This window comes from Elephantulus edwardii, unplaced genomic scaffold (assembly GCF_000299155.1).
Source record: "Elephantulus edwardii isolate Elephantulus edwardi_28Jun2011 unplaced genomic scaffold, EleEdw1.0 scaffold00024, whole genome shotgun sequence".
Taxonomy (NCBI): Eukaryota; Metazoa; Chordata; class Mammalia; order Macroscelidea; family Macroscelididae; genus Elephantulus; species Elephantulus edwardii.
Window position 1 is genome coordinate 6,872,260 of NW_006399774.1, and position 13,628 is coordinate 6,885,887.

The 13,628-nt window shown below is 40.2% G+C and overlaps 1 pseudogene; it reads left to right on the forward strand.

The window, feature by feature from the left end:
- LOC102851634 overlaps positions 1-13,628 on the forward strand; it is a 182,380-nt pseudogene that overhangs the window by 82,305 nt on the left and 86,447 nt on the right.

A 13,628-nucleotide genomic window follows, 5' to 3' on the forward strand; every position in this document is an offset into this window, starting at 1 on the left:
CTTCCACCCTCTGTCCTTGCCCCCTGTCCTGGGATGGGGACATGAAGGCCTGGCACTGAGTTGTCCACTGGGCACTCTGCACACAGTCAGCCCAGCTCCTCATCCTGGGGGAGTATGCAGGCTAGAAACAATACCTGGGTAAAAGTGTCCATCCCCTCCCAGGCCTCAGTTTTCTCCCCTGTAAAATGGGGATAAAAACCTGTCTCAATACTATATGAGACTATTATTGCAGAAATAGAAAGATAACTAGTAAAATTATTATAGTGTGAAAGCTCTGGCAGCATCGGGGATGCTATTCAACACCCTGCTGCTGCTCCCTTCGGGGGGACTTTGGGGGAGACTATAGTCTTCAGTATTGATTACAGCACAACATAAAGTAGCAAAAGTCTTCACAGCAGAACCGTCAACAACGTGTTAAATGGGGACATTGTCAGGGGTTTTATTTTGGTTTGATTGATAATCAGCATCTATAGAAGTAGTAGTCAAGAATCCAGTCAATACATGTGCCAGTCAAATCTGCTGCCAAGGGAAGGGCCTCTTTAAGGTGTTAAAGAGCAAAGACGTCACTTTGAGAACTAAAGTATACCTGACCTATGGTATTTTCAATACTGTTTTATATTGCTCTTGAAAGCTGGACCATGAAGGAGTTGTTTCCAAGCTGGGAAGATGAGGGGAAAAGCCAGTTTCTACAAAGGTGTATTTTCTGGTTTGGGGTTGAGATGAGGGTGTGGCTATTGCTCACATTAGGGTGTGAGCTGATTGGATTTGGCCTCATATTTTAAAAAGGCTTTTGGGCCCTCAGGTCTGCAGCCCTCAGGCCTGGTTTTTGTGGATCTCCTCAATAAAACAGGCTTGGCAGTAAGAGTGGCATCCACTTCCAAAAAAAGCTTGCCTCCAGAAACTCTATGAATTTGGACAAAAAGATGAAAGTTCTGTGTTCAAGACTTCCATTCACAGGGTCACTATGGGTCATCTACGACTTCACGACACTTAACAACAACATGATGTATTTTAATTAGGGTGATGATTGGAAAATGGTAAAATACTGAAATAGATGGCCACTCCTGGAGCCCAAGGGCAAGTGTCTCTCCTGAGTATCAGTGTCATCTGGATAGATGCATGCAGCCTCTGGAGCCTAGAAGGAGAGGCCAGTCGGGAATGCTAGGGCGTTTGTGGCTTTCTTTTTGCCCCAACTGGGTGGCTGCAGAGTGAACTTGCTAGAAGAATTAGGAGTCTCTGACCCAGAGTTTGCCAGCATTTGGGCATGCCAGAATAGTAAAATACTGTAGGGCCCTCTGGTCAGTGTTTCATTGTTTTTGGTCAAACCTTCTTCTAGGTCATATAGCCCTAGTTTGTCCACTTGCCATACAGAGGTAATCCGTGATTGCTGTGAAGCTGAACACTGTGACACTGATGTGTCAAATGCGAGAATGGTTACCCATGGTGGACAGTGTTGGGTGGAGCTTCCCAATTAAAACAAGCTTGGAAGCAAGAGTGGCATCCACTTCAATAATAGCTTGCCTCCTGAAACCCTATGAACCTGGAGAAAGGATGAAAGTTACACACACAAGTTGAGGACTTTCGTTCAGAGGGTTATTATGAGTTGCCTACGACTTGGCTGCAAATAATAACAACAACAACAACATCATGGACTACCAGAAAAATGAACACAGCTGTTTTGGAAGAAGTGTAGCTGGAAGGCTTCTTGGAATCCAGGATGATGAGGCTGCATCTCACATAGTTTGGATTATCAAGAAGAAATGGTCTGTGGAGAAGGACATCATGCTTAGTAGAGGGTCAGAAGAAAACAAACCATGATGGGTGGACGGAGTGCTGTGACAATGAAAGAGTTCAAATACAGCACCAATGGTGAGGAGAGCATAAGACCAGCTACCATTTCATTCTGTTGAGCACAAGGTTGCTATGAGGCACATTTGTCTTGACAATCTCTGACAAGAACATACAAAACCAAAACCTAACTTTACTCTCAATGTAGAAAGATTGAAAATACTCTTCTTGAACATAGGAACTAGACATGGACGCCTGTTATCCACCAATCCTAGTCTATATTGCCCCAGAAGTACCAGCCTGAGCGATAAGCCAAGTAGGAGAAGTATATGGTATTCTAATTGGTAAGGAAGAAGTAAAATGACCCCAGTTGCGGATAACACGATCCTATATGCAGAAAATTACAGAGAATGAAGAAGATTATTACTAAAACTAACAGAAGAGTTCATCAAAGTGTCAGGGTACAAGATCAAAGTTAAAAAACCGGAGTGATTCCTCTACCAACAAAGAGAATTCAAAATGAGAATTCCATATTATTTACAATAGACTCTGTAAAGATAAAAGCAGTAAGTGTAGCCAAAAAGGTTAAAAAATTATACCACATAATACATAAAACACTACCACAAGGAAATAAAATAGACCTAAATAAACAGAAAAGCATACCTTGTTCATGGATTGGAAGATGATACAATGTGAAAATGAATATTACTCAAAATGGCTTATAATATAATGTGATCTAACAAAAATCCTAACAACATTTCTTTAACAAAATGTAAAAAGTAACCTCCAAATTTATATAGAAACAAAAAAGTTCCCAAATAGCCAAAACCTCATTAAAGAAGAAAGAAGCCACACATTGCTCAATCTCACAGCAAATTATGCAATAGTTAAAACAGTCTGCTCCTGGCAAAACAACAACAGAAACCTAGAAAAGTGGAGCAAATATTGAGAACCTGGAAATAAACCCATCCATCTATGAATAGCTGATCTCTGACAAGGGCAGAAGTTCATTCAGTTGAGAAGACAGACTTAAATGACAGGCAAAACTGGGTATCTGCTGGCAAAAAAACAAAACAGGATCTGTATATCACATCACACACACAAAGGAATGGAGAATAGATCACAGATCTAAATGCCAGATCTAAACTATAAAGTTTAGATCACAGACCTAAATTATAAAGTTTCTGGACTATAACATGGTTACCCAGATGTTGTTGTTTTTGTTGTTGTTGTTAGGTGCCATCGAATCAAGTATGACACATAGCAACCCTGTAAGCAACAGAGCGGAACCCTTCCATCCTCACACTCTCTGACACACTAGAGGACACTGCAGCAGTCACTGTATCAATCTACTTGAAAGAGGGTCTTCCTCTCTTGTCAACCTTCCACCCTTACAAGCATCATGTCCCTCTCCAAGGAATAGCCCCTCCTAATAACACGGGCCAATTGGCAGCATCAGTATGGATGGTGAAGAGATTGAGATAGTTAACAGTTTTCGTTTACTTGGTTCCACAGTCAACACTATTGGTAACAGCATCCAGGAAATCAGGAGACTAATTGCATTGAGAAAGTCAGCTGTGAGGGACCTCTCAAGAGTACTGAAGAGCAATGACATCAGGCTGGAGACTAAGTTGAGCCTGATCCAGGCTATATTCTTTGTAATTACGTGCTATGCATCGGAGAGTTGGAAAATGATTAGGGATGATAGAAAGAGAATTGATGCCTTTGAGCTGTGGTGCTGGAGAAGAGTGTTGAATATACCATGGACTGCTAGGAGAACAAACAGGTTTGTCCTGGATAAGGTGAAGCCAGAATGCTCTTTGGAGTCAAGGATTCTGAAGCTTTGTCTGACATAATTTGGACATGTTACAAGGAGGAACTGGTCCTTGGAGAGGGACATCATGTTTGGGAGAGTGGAAGGACGGTGTAGGAGAGGAAGACCCTCGATGAGATGGATCAATTCTGTCAGTCGAGTAGTGGGAATGAGTGTGTTTAAGACGGCGAGATTGGCACAGGGTAGAGCAGCATTTAGGGCTCTTGTACATAGAGGGTCACTATGAGTCACAAGTGACTCGATGGCACAAAACAACAACAACAGCATGCCCAACGTATGTGAGAAGAAGCCACATCTTTGGCTTCCAAGAGTGCACACCAGCTGTATCCTTTCTATGACATATTTACTTATTCTTTTGGCTGTCCATAGGATGTTCAGTGCTCTTCTTCAAAAGTGTCAATTCTTCTTCTGTAATTCTCATTCACTGCCCAGCTCTCAGATGCATAGCAAGAAATCAGAAAGACCATGACCTAAATCAGACACACCTTAATCCTCAAATTGACAACATTACTTCTCAATAATTTGGAGAGGTCCCTAACTGCAGATTTTCCCAGTGCAATGCATCTTCTTATTTCCTGACTGCCGGTACCAGGGTGTTAATTGTGGATCCAGGTAAGATGAAGTTGTTGACAGTTTCAGTCTCCTCTCCATCCATCATGATGCTATTTGTGCTTTATTGACTATGCAAAGGCCTTTGACTGTGTGGATCATAACAAGTTGTGGCTGACATTGAGAAGAATGAGAGTCCCAGAGCATGTGCTCATGCAAAACCTATACCTGGTCCAGGAGGCTGTTGTGCAAACATAGCAAGGGAACAATTAATGATTTCAAATTAAGAAGGGAGTGCACCAAAACTGTATTCTTTCCATATACCTATTCAATCTGTATACTGAGCAAATTATTTGAGAAGCTGGACTCTATAAAGAGGAATGTGGCATCAAGATCAGAGAGAGACTCATCAAAAACCTGCATTATGCAGACGACAAAATCTTGCTTGCTGAAAGTGAGAAGGACTTGAAGCACTTGTTGCAGATCAAAGAAGACAGCCTTCCATATGGATTGTATCTCAACGTCAAGAAAACAAATATTCTTACCACTTAGCCGATAGGTAACATCATGGTGGATGGAGAGAGACCAAGATAGAACTCCAAATTTATAGCATACATTTAATATCAAACATAACTAAAAACACTTTAGCAACAGAAAGGAAAAAGATAACTGGAGCTTCCTGAAAATTATTGTGTTTATTGGAAAACTTCACCAAAAGAGAGAGAGAAAACACCATGCCTCCAGAAACTCTACAAACTGATAAATGTCGATAGTTGTAGAGGGGCTTCAGGCCTTTTGTTCATAGGGTCACACTATGAGTCATGTTCAAGTTGAAGGCAATTAACAACAATGGACTTGGATTAAGACAACCTATGTGTGCACCAACAGATGAAAGGTAAATAAAATGTGCTATTTTAACATCACTGACTACACAAAAAGAAAGGAGAAAGGATGGGAGGTCAAGTGTCAAACAAAACTCAAAATCATAAAAAATCAAAACAAAATGAAATATCAGAATGACTGGTGTCATAGAGGCTGAAGAAAACACCAAAGTTTCTAAGATCTCTTTTCAACCTGGAACTCCAGAGATCACCCTTCATCTCAACAACAGATTAGCCCACAAAATAAGCAGTAGCAACACCCATAAAGAATATGTTCCTTAGAACAAGAAACTAAATGAGAACAAATGGGTAGTATTTGCAAAAAAAAGCAAACAAGAAGGCAAGGACGGGCAGGAAAAGTGGGAGAATAAAAAACAGGGAAAATGGAGTAAAAATGGGGACAGTGCCGGCACATTGTGACCAATGTCACAGAATAATTCACACAGTCATCCAGCTATGAGTTGTTGAATATGAAACCAGCGTCGGGTGTAGACTTCTAAACAAGGCGCACTAAAATGTTGAAAAATAAAACAGGATGGAAAACTCTGCTGTTAGGGACCTCTCTAAAGTACTCAAGAGCAACAGTGTCTCTCTGGAGACTAAGGTGCGCCTGATACAGGTCATGGTATTTGCAATCGCTTGTTATGCATCAGAGAGTTGGACAATGACTAGGGAGGACAGAAGGAGAATTGATGCCTTTGAGCTGTGGTGCTGGAGAAGAGTACTGAATGTACCATGGACTGCCAAGAAAATGAACAGATTCATCCTGGAGAGGGTTAAACCAGGCTACTCCTTGGAGGCAAGGATTCTGGGGCTTCGTCTGACATACTTTGGACATGTTGTAAGGAGAGACAGGTCTTTAGAGAGGGACATCATGCTGGGTAGAGTGGAGGGACAGCGCAGGAGGGGAAGACCCTCTATGAGGTGGATTGATTCAGTGACTGGGGTAATCGGGATGGGTGTGTCAGAGGCTGTGCCATTGGCACAGGATAGAGCAGGGTTTAGGGCTGTTGTACATAGGGTCGCTATGAGTCACAAACGACTCGACGGCACATAACAACAACAACAACAATAACAACATGTCCCACGTCAGAGGCCTCTATTGACAAAATCTTGGGAGTGTTATTAGAAGGTCCACATCAGTGAAAAAAGACATCCTTTCAGGAAAGGTAGAGGAAGACTCCCAACAAGATGGATTGACGCAAGGACTTTAACAATGAGCTTGAGCTTGGAGATCATGAGAATGGAGCAGGACAAGGTAAGGTTCTGCCCTGTTGTTCATAGGGCTCCTCTGAGTCACAGTGAGCCTGATGGTCTCTAACATCAACAGCATTGACAAGTGTGGGCCGTTTCACGTGACTAACACTTGAAGCAGGGAGGTTCTATCAGCTTTCTGTGCTGGGAACATGCCAACCACAGCACATAGCATGATCCAAGGACAACCAGACACATGGGGTAGCTTCGAAGCTCTTATGGTACAGTCATTATTTCTCTTCAAACTACGAATTGCTTTTGCCACTGATTTGCAATGACCAGAAATGTACTGATTAGCCCTAGGGAGCTCTAGTGGGAAAGGAGTTGGGCTGCCATACTAAAGATACATAGTTCAAATTCACCAGCCTCTCCTTAGGAGAAATCTCTTCCCATGTGACATACTGCCTCTGAAACCCCACTGGAGGGTCACATTTGGGGCAGTTCCAATTCCACGGTACACAACAACAGCAGGGCACTTATTGGTTAAATAACTGTAGCCTTTAGCCCTGCCTTCCACTTGAGCATACTGACAGATGTACTATAACATTGAACCAGACTAAATGTAAAATATCAACTGACTGCTTCTTTTAGCAACTGACTCCCTTCTTAAGATCTGAATGGTCCAGGAATATACTTTATATGAGATAGATAAATAGATAGATAGATAGATAGATAGATAGATAGATAGATAGATAGATATCCAATTTATTTTATTTATATATCATCTAACGTCTATATTTGTACTCTAAGTAAGTTTAGAGAACATTACAGAACATGATGAAATTCTAACTAAACATACACAGAGTGTTTTAAATGATTCTATCCATGGACTCCATGAAGTGAATACTATAATGACAACAATGATACTATGACTTGTTCTTATTATGTGCCATCGAGTGGAATATGACTCATAGGAACCCTCTGAACAAAAGATCTGAGACCTGTCTTATCTTATGTCAACTTCACAGTCTCTGACACCCTCAAGTTCATTGCTGCAGTGACTGTGTCAATCCACTTGGTTGAGGGTCATCCTCTCCTTTGCCATCTATATACCTTTCCAAGCATGATGTTTCTCTCCAAGGAATAACTTCTCCTAGCCACATGCCCAAAATCTGTGAGATGAAGCTTTATCATCTTTGCCTCCAAGGAGCACTCTGGATGCACCGTCTTCAAGACATGTTCTTTTGGCAGTCCATGGGATGTGCAGTACTCTACTCCAACACCAGAGTTCAAAGGCATGAATTAATTCTTCTGACATCCTTATTCGTTGTCCAGCTCTCAGATGCATAGCAAGTGACTAAAAATCATATTATGGCAAGTATCCTTTATCATCTTTCCCATATGTTATGCATAATGTCGAATCTCAGTGATCCTTTTTCATCTCTGTATAAAATTCTGAATAACTGGTTTGACTTTGATGGTGGAAGAAATTATCAATATCCCTTAGTTCGGTTCTATTTATATTTGTGTCCACCTTTATAATTGCAAATTATATGAATTATTGTTATTACATTGAATTTTAGGCATCCAAATCTACTAACCTTGCAAGTAAACTGTGACACATTCTTATATTTCATAAAGAAAATGATGTGTACAGTTTTGCCTTTTGATATATGTTGTTGTTGTCATGTGCTGTTGAGTCTGAACTGACTCATAGTTGATCCCCAAGGAGGTTGTCGGAGCTGAAAGTCACAAGGGAACAGATTTTCTATCTTTCTCCTGAGGAGCTGGCAGTGGGGGATTTGAACACCATGCCTTTCTTTGTATTGGCAACACAACTTCTTCCCATAGGGCACCACAGCTCTTTGCTATAAGGATATTGGTTAATGTCCTTTGTATTTATTTCTGTTGGATCACCTTTCTTCGGAATGGGAACAAATGGAGATCACTTCCAGTCAGTTGGTCAAGTGGTTGTCCTCACGATTTTTTGACAAAATTTTGTGAGCACCTCTACAGCAGCATCTGTTAGCTGAAATACATCAACTGGTATACCATCAATTCCTGGGGCCTTATTTTTAAGCATTTCCTTCAAAGCGGCTCGAACTTCTTCCTTCATCACCATAGGCTCTTGCTTATATGTTGTTTCATAAAACTCTTCCATGCCTGCCAACTCCTTTTGGTACAATGACTCTGTATACTCTTTCCATCTTCTTTTAATGCTTCCTGGATCATTTACTATTCTGCCCAAAGCATCCTTAAGTATAGCAACTCAAGGTTTGAATTTGGTCTTCAGTTCCTTGAGCTTAAGAAATGCTGAGTGTGAAGTCTATGGGGGAGAGAATAGTCTAAAAGTATTATATTTTAGGGAATTATTTTTATCATAGGAGTATGCAATGAGGGTTGCAGAGTGGATTATATTTGGGGTTAGGGGATGGGGTTTGGGGAGGTGCGGGGGGATTGTGTACCAATGAGGGAGATTTTCTTTTGCTTTTCAAGGAGAGGAGCAAACGGTGGGGGGAGGGGGTTGTGTAGGGAGAAGGGTGCAGCAATGAATGAATGGAATTCCAAAATCTCTGTAGATGTTCATTGAAATGAAAAATAAACAAACTAAATTAAAATAAAAAAAAAAAAGAAATGCTGAGTGATGGTTCGCTCCCGGGTTTCGGCACCAAAAAAATAAGAAAGAAATGCTGAGTGAGGTCGACCTCTTTGATTTTTTTTTATTTTATTTTGTTATTTTTGTGTGAGTGTACCATCAAATCAGATCTGATTGGTACAGGAAGAGACTGTCCCTCCTTCCCCGGCAGAGCATCTGGTGGATTCAAACCGTGTACCTCTGGGATTGTAGTTGCAGCTCCTTGCCACTAGGCCACCAGAGCTCCCCTCCCTTTGATTTTCTGACTCTGGCTCCTTGCACATTTCATTGTAATATTTTACTTTGTCTTCCTTCGCTGCCTTTTGAAATCTTCTGTTCAGCTCTTTAATATCTTGAATTCTTCCTTCTGCTTTGGCTCCTCAGTGCTCTAGTGCAATATTCAGAGTTTCTTCTGACATCCATTTTGATCTTTTCTTCCTCTTCTGTCTTTGTAATGACCTTTTACACTCTTCCTGGATGATATTCTTGATATCCTCCCACAGCCCATCTGGTCTTCGCTCATGGATGTTCAAGGCCTCAAACCTGTTCCTGAGATGGTTTTGAAATTCAGGTGGGATAGAATCAAGGTCATATTTTCAGGGACTGCAGCCTTCAATATGGATTGAGGTTCAATATCAAGAAAACAAAGATTCTCACCATTGGGTCAATTGGCAGCATTAGGATGGATGGTGAAGAGATTGAGATTGTTCACAGCTTTAGTTTACTTGGCTCCATAGTCAACACTCCTGGCACCAGCAGCCAGGAAATTAAAAGATGTATTGCGATGGGAAAGTCAGCTGTTAGGGACCTCTCCAAAGTAATGAAAAGTAATGATATCACTCTGGAGACTAAGGTTTGCCTAATACAGGCCATGGTCTTGCAATCACTTGGTATGCATCAGAGAGCTGGACAATGACTAGGGAGGACAGAAGAGAATTGATGCCTTTGAACTATGGTGCTGGAGAAAAGTATTTCATATACCATGGACTGCTAGGAGAACAAACAGGTTCATCTTGGAGAGGGTGAAACCAGGCTGCTCCTTGGAAGCAAGGATTCTGAAGCTTCGTGTGATATGCTTTGGACATATTTCAAGGAAGGACCAATCCTTCGAGAAGGACATCATGCTTGGGAGGGTGGAATGACAGCGCAGGTGAGAAAGACCCTCTATGAGGTGGATTGATTCAGTGACTGGGGTTATCGGGGTGGGTGTTTCAGAGACAGTGAGATTGGCACAGGATAGAGCAGAGTTTAGGACTGTTGTACATAGGGTTGCTATTAGTCACAGGCAACTTGATGGCACATAACAACAACCTTTGTATTGTCAGAGGAGTTCCTCAAATTGGCCTAAATTAGTTTCCACTGGTGATGCAGTTGGCCCAGCATACTACTGTTAATCCACAGGTAGTGTCTCTCCCTCTTGGGGTTCAAATCCACCTACGGCTATTCCATAGAAAGTTATCTCTTCCCATCTGATTTTTAGCCTCTGATAACCTGCTTGAGGGTCAGATATGATTGGCTTTCAATTCCATGGCAATGAATTTTGTTTTTCAATATAATCTGAAAATAACTCACCCTGAGGATGAGACCAAACAGCATGGTGAAAACAAACACAAAACATCAAAATAAATTTAGCTAGAGCGCAGCAGGTCTGGGGGAGAAATCCTTGCAGAATGGTTACTCTATTGTGGGTGATTAGTGCCACCTAGTGGAGGCTTGATCAAAAAGAGGAGCCTGAACTCTAGACATCCAGTTGGAAACATTTTTACCAAGTTCAAAAACATGATTAAAACCTCATAATATGGCAAATGTTTAAGGCATTAAATAATCAAAACTTGGCAGGTAATAATTAGCATCTTTCTTTATCTCAATCTGTATACTGAGCAAATCATTTAAACTGGACTATATGAAAAAGAACGTGTCATCAGGATCAAACTAAGGTTCTTCAACAATCTGTGTTATGCAGATACTACAACCTTGCTTGTTCAAAGTGAGGAGAACTTGAACGCTTGCTGCAGAAAATCAAAGATTACAGCCTTCAGTATGGATTTCATTTCAACATCAAGGAAGCAAAAATTCTCACCCTTGGGTCGATAGACAACATGATAGATGGAGAAAAGATTTAAATTGTCAATGATTTCATCTTAGATGGATCCACAATCAACACCCTTGGTACCAGAAGTCAAAAAAATCAAAAGACGTGTTCATTCAGAAAATCTGCTGTCAAGGACTTCTCTCCAAAGTGCTAAATCAATTATTAGCTTAAGCATTGTGGTTTTTTAACATCTATTTCTATGAGATAAAATTGACAGCAATGACTTGAAAGACAAACAATTAGGGTACACCGAGTTTATGTTGGTGAAGGAGGAATAACTTGCAAATGAAGAATGAGAATGGCTGTACAATGTATTTAATCAATATTACTGCATTGCACACTGAATAGTAACTGTCAGGACGGTATATGTTTCACTGTACATATTCTCAACAATTATTTTATTTTCTTATTTGTTATTATTAAAATAATAAGCCATAAGTTATAGACCTGACATTTCAGAACAAAAGGTCTAAGCCATTTATAAAGACAAAAGGCCACTGAAGGAAATAAGTCATTATCTAGCTGGATCTGTCCATGGTCTGAAGGCAATGACCCTTGTACAATGCAGTGTGGCATTGATCATTCAAGATAATGGCAGAGTTCTTCAAGCATGGCAACCAGCCTTGAGTAATGATGTCAGTTTAGACTAAGGGGTGCCTGATCCAGGCCATAGTCTTTTCAATTACTTCCTGTGCATCTGAAAGTTGGACAATGAATTCCTTTGATTTGTGGTTTTGGAGAAGAGAACTGAATATCTCCTGGACTATCAGAAGAAAAAATAGATATGTCTTGGAGAAAGTGCAGCCAGAGTCAATGATGACAAAACTTCATCTAACACATTTTGGGAATGTTTTTAAGAGAGGCCATGGAAAATGATATCATGCTTGGGAAGGTTGAAAGGGGAAATCTCTCAACAAGATCGACATAGCAATTGACTCAATGGGCTCAAGAATATCAGAAATGATGAGGATGGCACACACAGAACAGGGTAAAGTTCAGATCTGTTATTCATAGGCACGCTATGAACCGAAGACCTCTTAATGACACCTAACAAACTCTCTTAGAGTAGCCTACAAGCTGACATCAATAGACTTGCATCGTGTCTTCTCAGTCAAACACAATTCTGAGAAAGAATGGATTTCAAGAGACATTTTGATGAATTCTGAAAGGCTCGCCAAAACCACCTGGATTTCTCTGACTTTCTTTGTTCCTTGGACTACAAAACTACAAAAACCCAGATGCTTCATCTCAGGTGCAACATCCCATTTCATACTGTGTGTTGTTCAATATTGAAATTGTATAATTGACTAATAAAATTCCAGCACTGTTTAAAAGTTTCAGCCATTCCAGGCAGAACATTTTATCTCTATTTTCAGAGGAAGAAGAATCAAGGATGTGAGGAAAAGATGGAATGTGTGACTAACTGTCTCCATAAGTAAATGCTTCGTTAACCATAAGACTGGGAAAGCTGCATGGCTCTTGGCAACCATTACTGAATGTTTTAATCAAAGATTCTATTGGAGAATTCTGATCAAAAGGGGAGAAATTCAAGACAGAATTTAAAATGGTCCTGGAATCTAGATATCTAGATAAAACCATGAAACCCAGACACACCCAGGTAATCATTACCTTAAAAGAACCTTTAAACTTCAGACCAAAAAATAACCCCTGAAATCTACTTAAAATGAAACAAGTGTTTCACTTACCAAGTTGAAAATGTCCAGTGCATTGTGGGGGTTTAACATCTTTTCTATGTTACTCACTATCACAAGAACATGGAAACAGCCCAAATGTCCAACCACAAAGGAATGGATCGAGAAATTATGGTGCATTCACACAATGGAATACTATGCAGCACGCAGGAGCAATACCTTCGTAAATTATTACCTAACTTGGGAGAGACTGGAGAGTAATATGCTGAGTGAACTAACTCAGTCCCATAAGGTAAATATTGTATAAGACCATTATTGTAGAATGAGTATAAGGATCCAGGAGGGGTGGGAGAGGCTGGAAGCAGAGGGATGTGGATGTGCAGGGGGAGGGGGATTAATCATTGGGTTTTACAATTTGATGGGTGGGGAGTGAGGGAAACTGAAAGAATTTGTTCAAATTTGAATTTGAAAAAAAATTTTAATTTGAACTTTATAAATAAGCTAGTAGAAAAAAATTTTTTTAAATTAAAATAAGAAAAAACTTCTATTTCTATGTGATCAAATTAACAACAATAACATGAGAGATAGGCAATTTAGTGTACACTGAGTTTATGTTAGTGGAGGAGGAATAACTTGTAAATGAAGAAAGAGGATGGCTGTCCAATGTAAAGGATTTAATTAATGTTACTGAATTGCACACTGAATAATAACTGTCAAGACAGTATGTGTTTCTCTGTACATAATTCTCAACAATTAATTTATTTTCTTATTTGTTATTATTAAAATAATAAGCCATAAGTTATAGACCTGATATTTAAGAACAAAAGGTCTAAGCCATATATAAAGACAAAAGGCCACTGAAAGAAATATAAGTCATTATCTAGCTGGATCTGTCCATGGCCTGAAGGCAATGACCGTTGTACAGTGCAGTGTTGCATTGATCATTCAAGATAATAACAGTGTTCTGCTTCTCTTCTCTCTAGCACAGCCACCAGCTTTGATA